The sequence below is a fragment of the Oenanthe melanoleuca genome, chromosome 1 (assembly GCF_029582105.1).
Source record: "Oenanthe melanoleuca isolate GR-GAL-2019-014 chromosome 1, OMel1.0, whole genome shotgun sequence".
NCBI classification, from domain to species: Eukaryota; Metazoa; Chordata; class Aves; order Passeriformes; family Muscicapidae; genus Oenanthe; species Oenanthe melanoleuca.
The window spans coordinates 44,115,939-44,132,266 of record NC_079333.1 but is presented as its reverse complement, the minus strand read 5'-3'; the positions used below and the strand labels follow the sequence as shown (position 1 = coordinate 44,132,266).

Below are 16,328 nucleotides of genomic sequence, written 5' to 3'. Positions count from 1 at the left end.
TTAACTACTCAGGCTACAAGAACAACAAAATCAATGTCAAAAAGCTGCATCTAAAACTTTCAGATGCACCAAAGAAGCAAACTTACAAGCGATAATGCTAAAGACTGACAGAATGCAAAGAAGCTTCTAGTTAGGATCCAATTTCCTGAAAATTAAAGTACAACTACCAAAGGGGTAGCAGTATTAAAACGAAGGTTGAAAACTGTCAATTTTTGATAGAAAGATTACTTTTAAAGTGTTAGAAACTAGTCAGATGTTTCTAAGTCAAATAAGAGCACATTAACAGCTTAAATGTTCAGGTTTACAAGGGATAGATGCACACTAGATTACAAAGAGAAAAGTTTTTAAGAAAAAGCAGCTTGCAAGTTACAGAAAGGCAGAAGAGGCTGTCATACCAAACAAAATTTCATATCATTGAAAAACCATGTAATTAGCATTATTAATGTAAAGGAACATGCGACTTAAATCAGGTAAGGATAATTTACCTATTTAATGAACCAGTGCAAGGAATTCTGAAATCTGTTTTGGTAACCTATGCTTGGTGATCAAAGAACAATAAAAAAACGAAGAAAAAAAAAAAAAAGGGCAGTGATTTTCATCATAGTCTCAATTCCTTCTAAACCTATGTCTTCTTAAGAATAAATTCTTTAGGAGAGGTAAAGAAAAGACTAGTGAATACATGCATATAGAGGAGATCTCTCCATTTCTTTCTTTTAGGTATCTTCTAGATCCACCATCTACAGCAACACAACTTCAGCAACACAACTTTTTGATTTACTCAAGGTAAACTACAAAAACACAGACAGTTGTTAGACCAGTACCTCTTAGGCAGAAGAGAGAAACCAGTTCTTTCCTTCTCTTTTCCTCATTCACAAGCAGTTTCAGAAAAACAACAACAAAAAAACCCTAACAAAAACAAAAACCCAATCCCAAACCCTCTCCATGCCAGTCCATCTAATTGGAAGATACTTGGCCAATGACTTCAGACTGAACTACAGTTTGACTTCCAGGGGATGGTGGAAATGTACCAGGCCTAAGAAGGATTCTTTGACTAAACTCCAGGTCCAGAGCAAGGAGGAAGAAAAGGACTGGGCCTGACTTCCTTCCCTGTTTTCATAGGGACTTCCTAGAATATGAAACTAGTGAAAACATGTCACAGTACAGAATTATTTCAGGGCAAAGAGTAAACAGATCAAATGCAATGATGCCTCTAGACAGCCCATATGCTAAGAATTTAGCCAGATTGAAAAGGTAAGGTAGACACATTCCTGGAAATCTGTCTAAAACTCATATACGAAGGCATGACAACAGGCTCTGCTAAGTCTCAAAATGCTCCAAGAGAGTAGGAGAATATTTTGGGAAATGTGACTAAAAGATGATGTTTTCTGTCCTTATATTTTTTCCTAGGCATTTGTTTTGAGCTACTGTCAAAGACAGACTTTTGGGCAAGATGGAGCAGAGGTATTTCCAAAATTTATCACAAATACAGTACTGGAGATACCAGCATCTCAAACAGCTCTTAAGTCTTCTTTTTTTGTTAAGGTATAAGGGAGAAAAGGTATAAATAATTTCTACCTGCAAGAGTTCAAGACTGAGCTGTTGTCCCTGCACTGGCTTCTGTTATTAAAGAATAGTTGTCACTTGCAGAGGGGAGCATGGTTTATTTCAGTGGTGCCATCACAATGTGGACTAACACTCAGATTGATACAGATGGCAGCTCAGGAGAGGTTAAGAATGTTATGCACATCACTAGAACAAGTCTGACCTACACAATACACATTTAGCTGTTAGAACCAGTCAAGGAATCCAGAAATCTTTCCTGGCTATCCACAAATCTCTGTAGACACCTATGTGCTGCAATTACCAGTTATAAACATAATGTAGAGAAAGCTACATAAACAGACCCCATCTACTACCCCAAGACAAATGGGAACTCCCCTTGAACATATGCCCTATAAACTCGGTTGTTCTTAATATGGATAAAGTTGTATTTTCTACAACTGACCATAAAAAGACTCAGATTTTACTCACTTAGGCTGAAATAATTCCTGAGGTATGAACTGGGGATTGGCACACTTTAAAGAAAAGTATCATTCTCCTACTCAATAAGGACAAGAGCCCAGAAAACAGAAGAGCAGGTGTCAGATATGCCGGGCTCTAGACAGAAAATTTCAAGACCCAATCCTGATCTCAGCTCAACAGGACAACTGAGTTCTATTTTCTCAACCAACATTCTGTGTAGTGAGGACTAGCACTTGATGAAAGCAAACACACAAAGAATCATCCTTCACAAGACAGGAGTCAGTTTCACACTTCTTTGTTTAATAGGATCACATATGCCAAGTTATATTTCATGTTAGCTCATGAAGTTGTATTCCATAAACCAGGCTAACTCTATAGGAGCACTCTGGGATCACAGCTTCACCAAGTGAAGTTACAGCAATATCAAATCTGGGCAATAACCACAAACTAATGGCTTGTATAAATAGCACAAAATATTATAGAGATAAAGCAGCTAAAGGAAGCTTAAGCTGTGAAAATCCCAAATCTTCTGAAGTAGCTGCTTACACCATCTACACCATCTTACATGAAGCAGGGATGCTACTTATCTTTCTGAAGAATCTCAGGCTTGAGAAGAACAGACATGAGCCAATACTCACTGATCATCTCAAGGAACAGATGTAGTGGACATATTTCCCTCTGAAGTCCTTTCCTCATTATACTACAATACCCTGTTATTATCCACTCTTATATCTAAATCTATTATTCTTTGCTACACAATGATTCAACATGAAACAGACTGGCTTGAGACAATCTAATATTAATTTACAGTCTGGCTATTAAGGCATTCTCTTGTAAGGTGAAGTAGTATGCTTCCATAGCTAGTAACTTTGTGAATTTGGTTTCCTACTTCCCTGTCCCTTTTTTAGTCTGTAATCAAATATGTGGCTAGGTCATCTATAGCTTTTTCCAAGTTACATTAAATTAAATTCAGGACTCTCCTGTGTAAAACCACTCCTCTGCTTCTGCTCTGGAGACAGAATTTTGGACTTGTAAAATTTAAAGCCACTGCACTATTTTACATTAACTGTATGTGCACTATACACCAAGTCATAAATTATCATAAATTATAATAGAGACCTATTGCATAGTAGAGCATACTTAGTACAGGTAAATGCCTCCCAAAATATTCTCAATAAGAAGTATCCTTCAGAAAAAGAAATACCTTGCTAGTTGTGAAAAGGTAAGCCCTCTATATGAGACTGTATTTGGTCTTATGCATTCTATAAGTTTGTATACAAAAAGTTCAATGTTACAGTGTTTCTTTTTTTATATGCTGAGAAAAATTAGATTATACTTAACTTGTTTTTACTCAGTGTGCAGCAGGTAAATTGCAATTATTTTTAAATCTTTCAAGAACTTTAAGAAACACAGCCCATATATACAATGTAAATTCTTAACCTAAAATCCTGAACACAATCTGTCAAAACACATCAGTATGAAGAAATTTAGATTCATTTGGTTGTGACCTATAATTTTTCAGGATGACAGCTTGGGCATGTGAGGTATTTTCAAAGATCAGAAATTCCCCTCTTAGGATTTAGCATTTAACCTGTCCTTGACATCTGCTAATATTTATGATCTCTGTTATTACTTATGTATGTATCCTGTACTCATAGTACTTTGAACAGGTGGGATACATTTTAAGAATAGCAACATTCCAAACATCCAGTACCTACAGATCCATAGGATTTGTAATAAGATTGACTTTCAACGACTCCAAAACAGAATTTGTCTTTTTGCCTATGCCACATGTGTTGCATATTTGCTTTTACAATTTCTTTCAGAGTGCACTGGCAACACATGACAATTCACTTCAGATTCAGCCTTCTCTCAGCTACCCCCTTTTACAGAGAATTTTCAGTACAATGCTACTGGATTAACTAACTTTAACAAGCAGGCCAATCCACTTCTGGTACTTTATTTTTCAGGATCCTTGGAACAAAAACCAAGGAGCAAGGGCTATACTGGAGAAGCCTTTCTGATGGTGGCACATTTCCAGTGAGCTGACTTCCAAAGAACCAAACAGCCTACTTCCTGTCACAGTGGCAAATGCAATCTCATGCCAAAGCAGAATCCATGAACCTTCAGAAAACACAAGTTACTGGCACTGGATAGCCAAAACAGAATGATCCACAGCCTTTCCCTACTGGCCCACAATAGGGTCTCTTTAGGAGGAGTTCAGGAATAGGGCTAATCACTTGTTTTTGAGAGCAGCAGCTCACTCCAAACTATTTGGAGTAGCACACAAAGCCTACAGTGAACACAGAGTAAGCCTAATATTTCTAGCTTGGGGAAAAAAAAGTGTTTTTAAAAATTACTTTTAAGGTTTTATTTTCAGCAATAAAAGGGGGAAATTTAGGCCCAAGCAGTTTGGTAAATGCTCTCCCCTTGTCCAGTTACTGTGACCTTGTTTGCCACTTACAAAGGAAAACAAAGTTATGGTATTTTTGTTTGAACTGCCTGCTAGGATTGCTTTTGATTAGTAAATTAAATGCAAGGTCAAGCTGCTTTAGCAACAAGGAATTTTGATAAGGTGCTCCCATGGTTGTGTTACAAAAACATGATGACCTCAATGTTACTATGAACTCAGGCTTAATGAAAATGTGAAAAAGTGATTTGTGTAGACAGGAAATATTACATAATCAAAATGTATCAGCAAGTGTAGCTGAGAAGTAAATATGCAGATAAAATACAAAAAAAAGTGTTATGTGTATGGATTGTTATGTATACACATAACAAAATTAGGGGTGTTCCTTGAAGTAAACATTACCTCAGAAGAAACTTATCTTAAAAAAGTGAAACAAGACAATAGGAAGGACTGGTGATAAAACGTAACAGCTTTTATTCCAGTTATAAAAATGTTCATTCTGCCATCTATCTGCTGAGGTAAGCCAGAGAATTCTCATTAAAATTTCAGCATGGCTGGTCATTAAAAAAGAAAAAAAGTAGGAACAGTTAAAAAAAGATAATTGGATTCTTACATGATTTCAGTATAGTCTGACACCTCTAAGTAAGTCCATACCTTCTGCCACTGAACAAAAGGTTACCTGGCATGGGATGTGTCACCTGCAACTAAATAAGCTATGAGATCTATTCACTTGAAAAAGTTGGGCCCTATTTAGTCTGTTATTTACAGAAGCTAGAACATTATGATTTTATTATAAAATTAGATAAATAAGGGGAGTACCACTAGTCACTAACACATTACTCTAAGTTACATAAAATATGTATTAGATTTGCTATTAAAATGTAAGGCAAACATCCTGAGGCACTCCTAATGGCACAAAACGTTGTTACTTCCAGTCAAAACTGAGTTATTCAAGAACAGTAAATCACCAGTACCACAGCTTTAATTATGTTTGTTTAATTCTGTGAAGAAGCACAAGTGAATAAAATGTTCTTTCTTCAGACACTTCTGTGATGGTAAAAGTCCAAAGATCTCTTAATGGCACAGACAACCATTCAATTACTCTGATGGAGAACATTTACAAAAAAATTAGAACTATCAAACTCATTAAAACAAACCTCATGGTTTCTTCTGACAAATGTGATGAGAAAGAAAATGTACAGTAACAACACTAATGACTCCTCAGGAAGCTGAGGCTTAAGAAAACTATCAATAATGTTTCCCCTGTATTTTACTTAAAATTAATCTGTCATGATGTCCTGGAACTGCTTACAAATCTTTCACTAGATTAATAAAAAAAAAATTGAATTTTTTTTTTTCTTTCCTTCCAGTTCCCAGAGCTCAGTATGGAATTTTGCTATGCAACGAGGCCAGACAGCTTTTCACTGGACTTTCAAAATTCAGCTGGCTTATGCTCAGGAAGAAAGGAAAAGTCATTTATACTAAAGAGAAGTGATAAGATTGCTTTGTAGGAGGTAAGAGACTTGAAGACGTAAGACCAACATGCAAAAAAGAAACCAAGAAATACGATGAGAGAAGCAAACAAAATAAAAGGGACTGAGAAAGGTGGAGACAACAAAAACAATCTGCAGCAGTAAACCACAGAACAAAGAGCAACAGCAGTGTCCCATCAAAAATCAGCCTGATGTCTCTTATTTCACAGGATAGATGGAAAGTACTTGCTACTACCAATTGTTGTAAGCTTAGAGAAATTTCCATTTTCCTTAAGAACTGAAGAGGTCTGGAACAGAAGCTAGTTTATTTACCCAATTTTATAATGAGTAGACAAAAATACTGAAATTTCAACACTGCTTAGCAAAATTCAATAGTACTACTTGAAATCTAATGTAATGAAATTAATGAAAATTGTCTTGCTTATAACAAGTCAGTTAGCACTGAAGTATTAACCTGAAGCATCACCAAAATTGTTTTATTTCTCGAGTGAACAGTGTATATTGTAAGACTCAAATACTGTGAAACAAAAGTTATTATTTTGCTAACTTCGTAGCAGTAAACTCACTTGTGTCTACCTACAGGAAATGGAATCCTGCTAATCCCTGCAGAAAAGAGCATTCCAACGACTTCTACTTCAACATTTTCTGTTGGATTAGCATCTCAGAACTTTGTAATGTTCATAAGTATCATAAATGTAATTTTCATACAGAATCAATAACTCAAGCATTTGATTCTCATAGATTATTTTAAACATTACTTATAATGAAATACTAAACAATGCAGGAAAAAGAAAGTTAAACTTTTCCATTTTTACCTGCTCTACTAACAATTCAAAATCCAGTTTTAGAAACTCTTATTAAATTTTTCACAATAATGCATGCACTTCTCAGCCCAAAGAAGTTCTTGAATATAAATTATCAGAATAGAGAACATATCAGATAAAATTTTAAAGTATTTTGGAAAATACATCTGCTCAGAAATAGAGAATTTTGTATCAGTTGTCTAATTAGTTCTCGTGACTCCATAAACTCTTTGAAGATTTCTCTTCAAATAAAGTAATGTATATCTTACACACATCTTCCCACAGCACTATGCTTCCTGCATCTAGCAATTATATTGGTAGCACAGTCACAGCCATTTCCACATTAGTTGCTGAAACTCAGATTCCTGAATATCTCTGCAAATTCCCCGTATGCAGACAGCAGCCCCTAACTACCAATATGATTATCTCCATTTGGCTACTGTTTGATCCAACTCTTTTGGGATGTGCTGGTGCCCAAAGCCAGGCTGGATGGGGCTTTGAGAAACATCCTGTAGTGGCTGGTGTCCCTGCCTGTGGCAGGGGCTGGAACTGGATGCTCTTTACGATTCCTTCCAACACAAACAATTTTATGATTCTCTTCTATGATATAAACACCTCCTCCCTTGTTGCAGGAGATTTACTTCACATACTGAAAGAGTATACCATTTCCTAGAACTGTTACCAGAAAATTACTATGATTCTAATGCCCATTAGAGTATATGCTTTGAGTACCTTTCATACACCTTTACATTTGTTTTCATGCTATCATTGATGTATCATTTCAGTTAAAGACTCTCATGTGTTCCTGTGAGCTGAATCTAAAGAATAATGATCTAGTGTAAGGCTTTTTACAGGGGGTAAAAGAGAGAAAACATTTTCTTTCCACAATCTATTGTGACTATTGAAGACCTTACCAGTTGTTCCTGTTCCTCATGCAGTACCCATGCAGTTTTTTTGGGACAAATGCCTGGAATATGTCTATTTTATCTCATGATTTCTTTTCCCATCAAAAACCTAGATTGTGAAAAAGCATAATTCATGTATTTAATACCAAATGAATTTACATCTAAAACTAACAGGAAGAAAAGACATGCCAGCATCTCCTTTAGAATAATATCTGCAATAATAAGCTATTCAAAAGGATGAACAGAAAGAACTAATTCATTTTCCAGACTTTAGAAAAGTCAAGTATCAGGATATTTGTATCAGCATTAAGCTACTTCTAGGTGATGTCTGTTGCAGCTGATTGCAGAGACAGTTTGTTACCACAACCAACTTCAGTCAAGCTATTTATTGTCAGGCATGCATTTTCTTATTTTTTCACAATTGCCAATGGATTAAAAAAAGTATGATTGCTGATGGTTTTAGTTAACTTACTACTGTCATAAAGGCATTGTATTTGCAGAATACTGCCACAACTCATTATTAAGAGATGGAAAAATGACATAGTAGTTCAACCTGCCAAGACAAATTCAAGCACCAAGAAATCTTGTGCTAACTAGTAAATCTATATTAACTTTTTTAGAATATTTTACCACATGAATAAGAAAAAAATGCCTAAAAAAATAAGTGAACTGTAATATAGCTGTAAGGTAAGTGTGAAGTGAACTAAACCAAAAGTGAATTCCCATAGCTCAACTAAATTTTCCAAAACCTCATGGAGCTTCATTAAAATAAAAAACAGGATTTCACATGCAACCATAAAAATTATTTTAGTCTAGTCACTTCTGCTGTTAATTATAATTTTCTGCACACTCTGCAAAAAGACTCCTTGAGTCCACGCTCATCACTTACACAATGGGCTGAAAGCTGCAGTACTCATGGGAAAGAGACTGATCCTGATCAGAGATTATACCTAAAAATGACAGGACAATCAATAAACCCTAATGATAGATAGATAGATAGATAGATAGATAGATAGATAGATAGATGAGAAGCAGATTTCACAGATGGCCTCAACTCTTGGATATTTGCATGAGGTGCTGATTTCTTGATAGGCATGGACCTTGAAGTAAGCCTGTCAGCCAAGAGTGGATGCAGCAAATATCTGCTGGAAATGTGAGCTGGAAAAATGGCAAAATTTTCTGTACTTGCTCACCAGCTTGATGACAGGTCTAAAGAAAATACATGAATAAGCATGCATGTCCAAAAATTATCATCTGCCAGTGAAATGTCTTCAATCAGTGTTGCATTCATCGCAGATAAAGGTCTGGCATGCTCAAAGACATATGTGCAGACATAGGTGCCAACTATACAAGCAACCTGAGACAAGAATTCACTGGCATGCTTAGGCACACTTGCAATTTTTGTTGGAATGGGGGACTGAATGGATTTGTTATCAGCATGTTTTTGGACTCAGCTGAGCAAATAATAACAATGGATGCTTAGCTTGGGTTACTGAGTCAACTGGCTGCAAGTTAGCCCACCATTTAAACACCAAACAAAATAAAACAACCTAAAAATATCTGAATACAGCTCCTGAAAATAACAAAATTAACACATAATTTCAAAATATTCTGAGAGACTCAGTACATGTAGTGTATGAGACATTGCATGACAGTAATATCCCAAGAAATTTTGAGACATGTCTTAGAGAGATTACCACAAAACACTCCCAAAACTGAGAACAGTTTGGCAATCATTAGAGTTTAACTAGTAGTTAAGAGAGATAGATTTCCCCATGCTTAATAGGGAGGGATGCTTCCTTTTAGCACAGATATTTCATTTGTCTCAGATTTAAGACTGACCTTCACTTACGGGAATAAGAAAGCAACGACAGCGAAAATTTCCTTACAATCATCCTTACTTTATTGCTCAAATGCTAGTGTTTAAAAATATATTAGCAATACCTGTTCTTGGAAAATGTCTAAATAGGGATTAGGAAGGGAAGATACAAGCTGGACAAAGAGCAGAATCATACACATATCCTAATTATATTAAGAACCCAATAACCCATGTTGATGGGTTACTGCAGACACTTCAGAAGTACCATAATGACTTCCCCTAAAAAGGCAGGCCTGATGAGACTGCTATATTGCTCTAAGCCATCAGTGAAATGTGCTGTTAAGAGGACAGCATATGCTAACAAAAGGGTATTATTAAAGAAGATTAAAAAATACTTTTTCTTTTAAATGCATATGTTTCTCTTGAAGCTCTATTAATTTGGTTGGAGGCACAAACTTTCACTAACAAACTTAGTAAAGTTGACTGCTTTTCCACTGAGAAGTTAGAATTCAAAATTTCAGTCACCTCAAGTCTAGTATATCCTAAACATGCAATGCTCAAACGTAGCGTGAAACCAACTGTACTCCTCAAAATGCAATATTTTTAGTTGCATTTTCAATTTCTTAATGTATTCCCTTTCAATAGAACCAATAAAGACCTGTGCAACACTAATATTGCCGTAGCTTTCAAAGCTGTGTTCACTTGCATCAAGAACTGCAGCACATCTGCAATGCTTAACCTGAAATAATATTTTGGAATGGAGAAAGCCCTTAGTGATACCTCGGGTAAATTGTGGCAAAACTTCACGGAAATTTCATGATAATTCCACCCTAGAAAAAGCCATGATGAACGAGTGTACTTATCCCCCAAAGCACAACCTTTTTTCCCCTTTTGAAGTGGTATTTAAGCCAAGTAGTATCAGAATTTAACGTGACTATTAAATTCAAAGGTGTAATAAGTGATTCAGGCCATCTAAATTTAATGGGGTAACTTTCTCTATATAGACTGAACAAGAAGCAAGCATTAAATGTTCTGGAATTAAAACACCGTAACTGACAAGATCATTTAATCAGACTACAGTAGAAGGCTCTCTAAAGGCTACCTGTCCTGGTGTCACTCACTAAAACTATGTAAGTAACAATAAGTAAAGACAGTGCACACATCTTCCCATAGCACTGTGCTTGCTGCATCTAACAATCATATTGGCAGCACAGTCACAGCCGTTTCCACATTATCGCTGGAACTCAGATTCCTGCCTATATTCCTGTGCATTCCTCTACTCGGATTACAGTCCCTAATTATGAGTATTATTACCTCCAATAATATAGAGACTTCTGTACAATCCCTTACTCTTTTGGGACATTCTAGTGCCCACTTGGATGGGGCTTTGTACACCTGGTGCAGTAAGAGGTGTTCCTGCCCATGGCAGGGGGTTTGGAACAGGATGATCTTTGAGGTCCACTCCAACTCAAGCAGTTCTACAATTCTATGTCTTCTGGGAGCACCTTGCATGAGCCAGCCAGTGAACTAAGGGAGGAATCACAGAATAACTAGTTTGGAAGAGACCTCCAAGATCATCAAATCCAACCCATGTCCTAACACCTCAACTAGACCACGGCACCAAGCACCACAAAAAATAAAAAAAATAAAAATTTAACCCTGGCGATCAATGGGGTGAGAGATGTTGGAGCCAGATCGCCATCCCATCCCATGGAGATGATCACATTGCCTAAAAGCTTGGTAAGCTCATCACATTCCTTAAAAGATCCTGAGAAAACCCTTGACTTCCTTCTACATCCATGAAGAACACAGCTCACCCAACAATGAAATGTCCTGAGAGAAGCAATATGACCTTCCACATCAGACAAAAAAGCAACTCTGACCATTGCCAAGACACAGTAAACGGTTTACTAAAAACTGAACCTTCTTTCTAAGTAATAAAAGGCCTCAGAACCCAGTGTTGGTTTCGATAACAAGGAGGATGCAGGATGTCTCTGGACTTCCACAATGGCTGCTATTGCAGTCTTTTTAGGACTGGTTACAAATTTTTTTCTCAAATTTTCTCAAATATCTAGAGAGGTTTGTTTTTGAAATAGACTGAGAGATTCCAGTGAAATTTATTCAATCAGCCAGATCTTTCCATTTTGTTACTCTCTCCTTGGCTGTTTAACTACTTACAAGTTGAAGTCAGCACCAGGAGAAGTCTGAGTCCTTTTTATTTATGTTCATATGTACCCCTATATGTAAAAAATATTGCTGTCTTCAAATCTCTGAGCAAAAGTCTTCATAGCCTGAGAAGGTGCTGCATCCAAGAAAATCAAGTGAGGGAACCAGTATCATGCTATGATTTTTCACACACAAAATTTTTCTCAAACAATGTTGCATATTAGTTTACAATTCCTCATTAGCAAATAAATAATTTGGGAAAACTGACAGATAGTTATGGACAAAAATTTCTTATTTCTGAAATCAAATTGCTCATTTAGAATCAACTTACATATGTTATTAGTCATTTTTAGATTAAGGAACAGGGTTTTCAGTGTACATTGTGCAATTTCTTGAATCTTGGAACTTTTTCCTCAAAACTCCTATTCAAAAAGCGATCTACTTTTCTGCATCACAGAAAACCAGGTTTTTACAGTATCTTTGATAAGAGCAAGTGTGTTCAATATACAAAATTCAAATTCCATAGTGCAGTTCTTAGAAAACAAATAGAATCTATCTCTCCAGTTTATACAAACATATGAAGTTTTCAGAGTTATTTATAATAAATACATTCTCAGAAGAACTGAATGCTTAATGCACAACCACAAGCAAGGAATTTATTTAGGTCCTTTTGTATGACTCACGTATATCCAAGTTTCCAAAAGTAATTCTTCAATTTCAGAGGCTGATATATGTAAAGTGACTTGACAGCAATATTGACAAATATATTAATTTGGAACATCACAGTGAGTCAATTCAGTGAAGTGCAAAAAAAAAGGAATTAGATGTTCAGAATTATTCTGTTAAGACTCTAAGACTCTACATATTTGTTAAAAGCAGGTAAATATAGCATCACATTTTATATTATGGCAATTTCATAAAAGACTGTTAATGTTTGCAGTGCCATACAACACTAATAGAAAATAATTTTTCATAACACTATTTTAGTTTTTCCTCTAATGTTTCCATAAATGTGTACAAATGTGAAACTTTAGTGACCTTTAGAAATTATCTAAAGCATAATAGCTAATCAAACAGCTCAATAATTTCACATATTATTCCCCATTACTTGGTGACTAAAGTTACTACAAATAATTGTCAGAAACTAAAAAATAAAACTAGCACTTCTATTACCTTGTTAATTTTCATGAGGTTTGTGTACAGCATTTTAATTACAAATAGTATACATGATACAATTGCAAGGGACACTGCGCCCAGGAGTATTTTGACCTCACATTCAAGAAAAGGTATTTGGTTACTCAGTAAAAACTATTGTATTAAAAAGAATTTCTAAATTAAAAGGCACTTTCTTTCCTTTAAAGCAATGATGTTTTGCAACAAGACCTTTCTTAAACACATACATACTACTCCTGCCTTGGACTTCATAATGGTTTCTAAAAGACAATAATATCCATATTTATACATTCTTATAATACTTATAGACTGAAACTCGTTAGACTGGTTAATTAAGAAAACAGATTACATTACCATATTAAGAGAAGGCTCCCCTAGTCTTTCCTGATAGATATTAATCACTTTATTAATAAGAGAAGTGACAGAGTATAGTTTTTACATATAAGCATGACATTAGGCTAAGGAGATCCAGAAGCCAGGACTAGAAATCTTGGTATACAGGACTAAAACTCAGAATAATGATGTTAAACTGAAAACATGATCTAGGCGAAAATTAAGATGCAATTAAAGAATATAAATAGTTTAAGAAAAAAAATCAACTGAGAAAATACTGGATGAAGACCCACAGTGTGTAGCTACCCTGGTATTTTGGTGGTTAGAGTTACCATGAGTAAAAATGATCAGCAATACTACATTCTTGCATAAAAGACAACATACTATCTTGAACTGAAGCTAATCTTTACAGTTTACTTGTTGGTAAGGCTACAGCTGTAATTTCCTTACAGAACATTCTCTACCTACGGAATAAAGGGAGAAATTAGAGGAATTCAGCAGAAAATATTAACTACCAGAGGTCTAAAATAGGTGACAAAGAGAGCAAAAATTAAATAATCAGGAGTCTTTCAGTTGAGAGGAAACCAGCACCCAGAATGTGCATGCAAAGTGAAAGGTCATTCTGCAAGAATATTACTTGTTTGTGGTGGCCAGAATACTTTCCCTAAATCTAGCCCTGTCTTTTAACAGATTTATCATATGTACTTCTCAGTGCCTGGGAACCAAACTTGTAACTAAAATGTAATTTTCTTTAGCCAGTATATTCTACTTTTTATCAGTTTCTTGCATCTGTAAAATCACTAAACACAGTGAACTGGTTTCACAATGATTTTATCTACTCCAACCACACCAGATGGTTTTAACAACGAAGTAGAAAGTTTTCTATTGTGGTTCAAGAGATGTCTTTAAATATAGCAGTACAAGGTCTGCAAACAGAACTATAAGGAAAAAAAAGCTGTATGTGCAACCACAGTTTTCAGGTAAAAGCAAATACCTCACCTGTTTCTTGATGAACACCTTGACCCAAAATCCTCAAGGTGCACATTACCCTCAAAAGCAGAAACTTTGTTTTTAGAGCAAATGTTCGTGTTAAAAAAACAACCAAACAAGCTCCCCCTCAAACAAACAAAAATATCATAGCAAATAAAATCCCAAACCCTCAATTCCTGAATTCCTCCTCCTTTTTCCCCCTTTACATAACTTCCCACACTTCCATACCTTAATGGCTTTCTATATGCCCCTCTTGCTTCACCTGGCCATTTTCATTGCTTAAGATTTCACACACTATAAAAGAATATTTGTTGGACACCCAGCCACATTTAAGCTCCTGACTTCCAACATGAGCTCAGCTTTTGACAGCAATTCCTAAATACAATTTGGATATGTTATTAGAACAGATATCTGATTAGCAAACAAAGCATTTTGCCTCAGTATATTCTATCCATATTGTACCTCTGCATAGCTTAAGTACCAGTACTTCTGTGAATTTAACTAAGACGCTGATACGAATAAAATTAATTCAGATATCTGGTTACAGAAGTGAGCACTAAATCCATAGGCTTCTAAATATTAAAACTATAATAAAAATCCTAAATTCGACCAAACATCACTGCATCAATTCATCCTTACATCTTAGTTGCATCCTAGAAGTGATTTTACAAGCAATATATTCACCTCCATAAAAAAAAAAAAACACATTGAAAAGTTTGTCAGACAGTTCAGAATGACATCTCCTTTTAATACACTACAGATGCTCACTCCTATGTGAACCAAGTTTTAACTGTCACACTGTCAAGAAAAATTATAATTCCCTAGTCATATCTTATCTTTTCAAGGAAGAACTACAGAACATTTTACAATAGAAAATTGCATCATATGTTTAATAAAACCTGCTGCTTGTATGAAAGCTCAGAAAGGTGTTGTATTTGAAGCTGACAATGAAAAAGAAAAAAAAAAACCCAACCAGTGAACAAAATGCAGAAAAGTGGGAAGCATTTCAAGTTTTACATGTGTTTATCTTCTATTTCCGCAGCCCTCTCTCAGCCTAATGCAATATAAAAGTCCATTAATAAAAGCCTGAACATATGTAAAGAAGTCTTAGAGCTGCATTGGGTCATTAACTGTGACAGACCTTCTTAAGGGATATATCCATGTGCCTATTAAGAAAAGTCCCAAACTGAAAATCACCTTAAGTATAGTGCCTTATCAATATACAACAATCAGGCATTACCTGCAGCAACAGATGTCTGCTTTTGAATGCTCTCCTAAATATGGTTTCAAATTTGTTCTTTTAAAAACCAAGCAAATAAACCCCCAAACCGAAAAGCTACTCATACTTCTTTGATCTAATGAAATTAAGTTCGTTGCACTTAAGTTTTTCCTTCAGATTTTGCAACAAATATTGTGGAATTGCCTTGGTATTTGAAAGTTTGTAAGTAAAACAGAAGCGCAGCTGATGGTTAAGGTAGACTATCTCAGATTAACCAAGTGAGTTAGCACAGAACATTCTCTGTAAGGGGAAACTGCCTCATTTGAAATGGCTTGAATCTTTCCACTCTCAGTGCAATTTGCAATGTTCACATCTTTGCTCAGGCAGGGAAGGGAAGGAGGCTTCCTAAGGTACAGATTGTTCGATTTGTTATTTTTCTTTAAAGTGGTTCAATGCTGTTTTTTTGCTTTGCAGCAAAGGTGCCTAGAACCTCTGTGTGGAACTCTGCTCACTTTTGATTCCTTAAGCTACTTCAGAAGAACTAAGCAAACTACTTGAGTCTGTCCTTTAAATAAGTTATGAGCAAAGGGGGAAGAAAATAATTGCAAAACATTTCAACTGGGATTTGATCTCCAACAGAGTTACGATGATTCACACATTTTACTAAAAGTTTCTGCCTTAATCTACAAATGCTCAGCTACAAAGCCCCAAGGAAATGTGAATCAAAAAGAACAGCGGTTGCATTCACTGTTACGTCACACAACACAACAAACCTACTCAACTCTCAGGCGTACTGCTGCGCGTCTCTTTCTGCCAGGACCTGGAAGCTTGTTTTCCCTGCACATACCTGAACTGACACAAGCAGGCAGGTCAATTTCACACAAGAGGAGGAGGTGGCCATTAAAGATGCCGGCATTACACTTGCAGGGATACTTGATCCTACTCCGCCAACAAACCGGAGTGAACACAACGAAACAAGTTGAGCGAACTGCTGG

General features: G+C 35.8%; 1 protein-coding gene across 2 annotated transcripts in view; it reads right to left on the bottom strand.

Moving 5' to 3' along the window:
- The window catches only part of SGCG (sarcoglycan gamma), a 104,002-nt gene that overhangs the window by 87,048 nt on the left and 626 nt on the right, over nt 1-16,328 (bottom strand). The window lies entirely within an intron of this gene.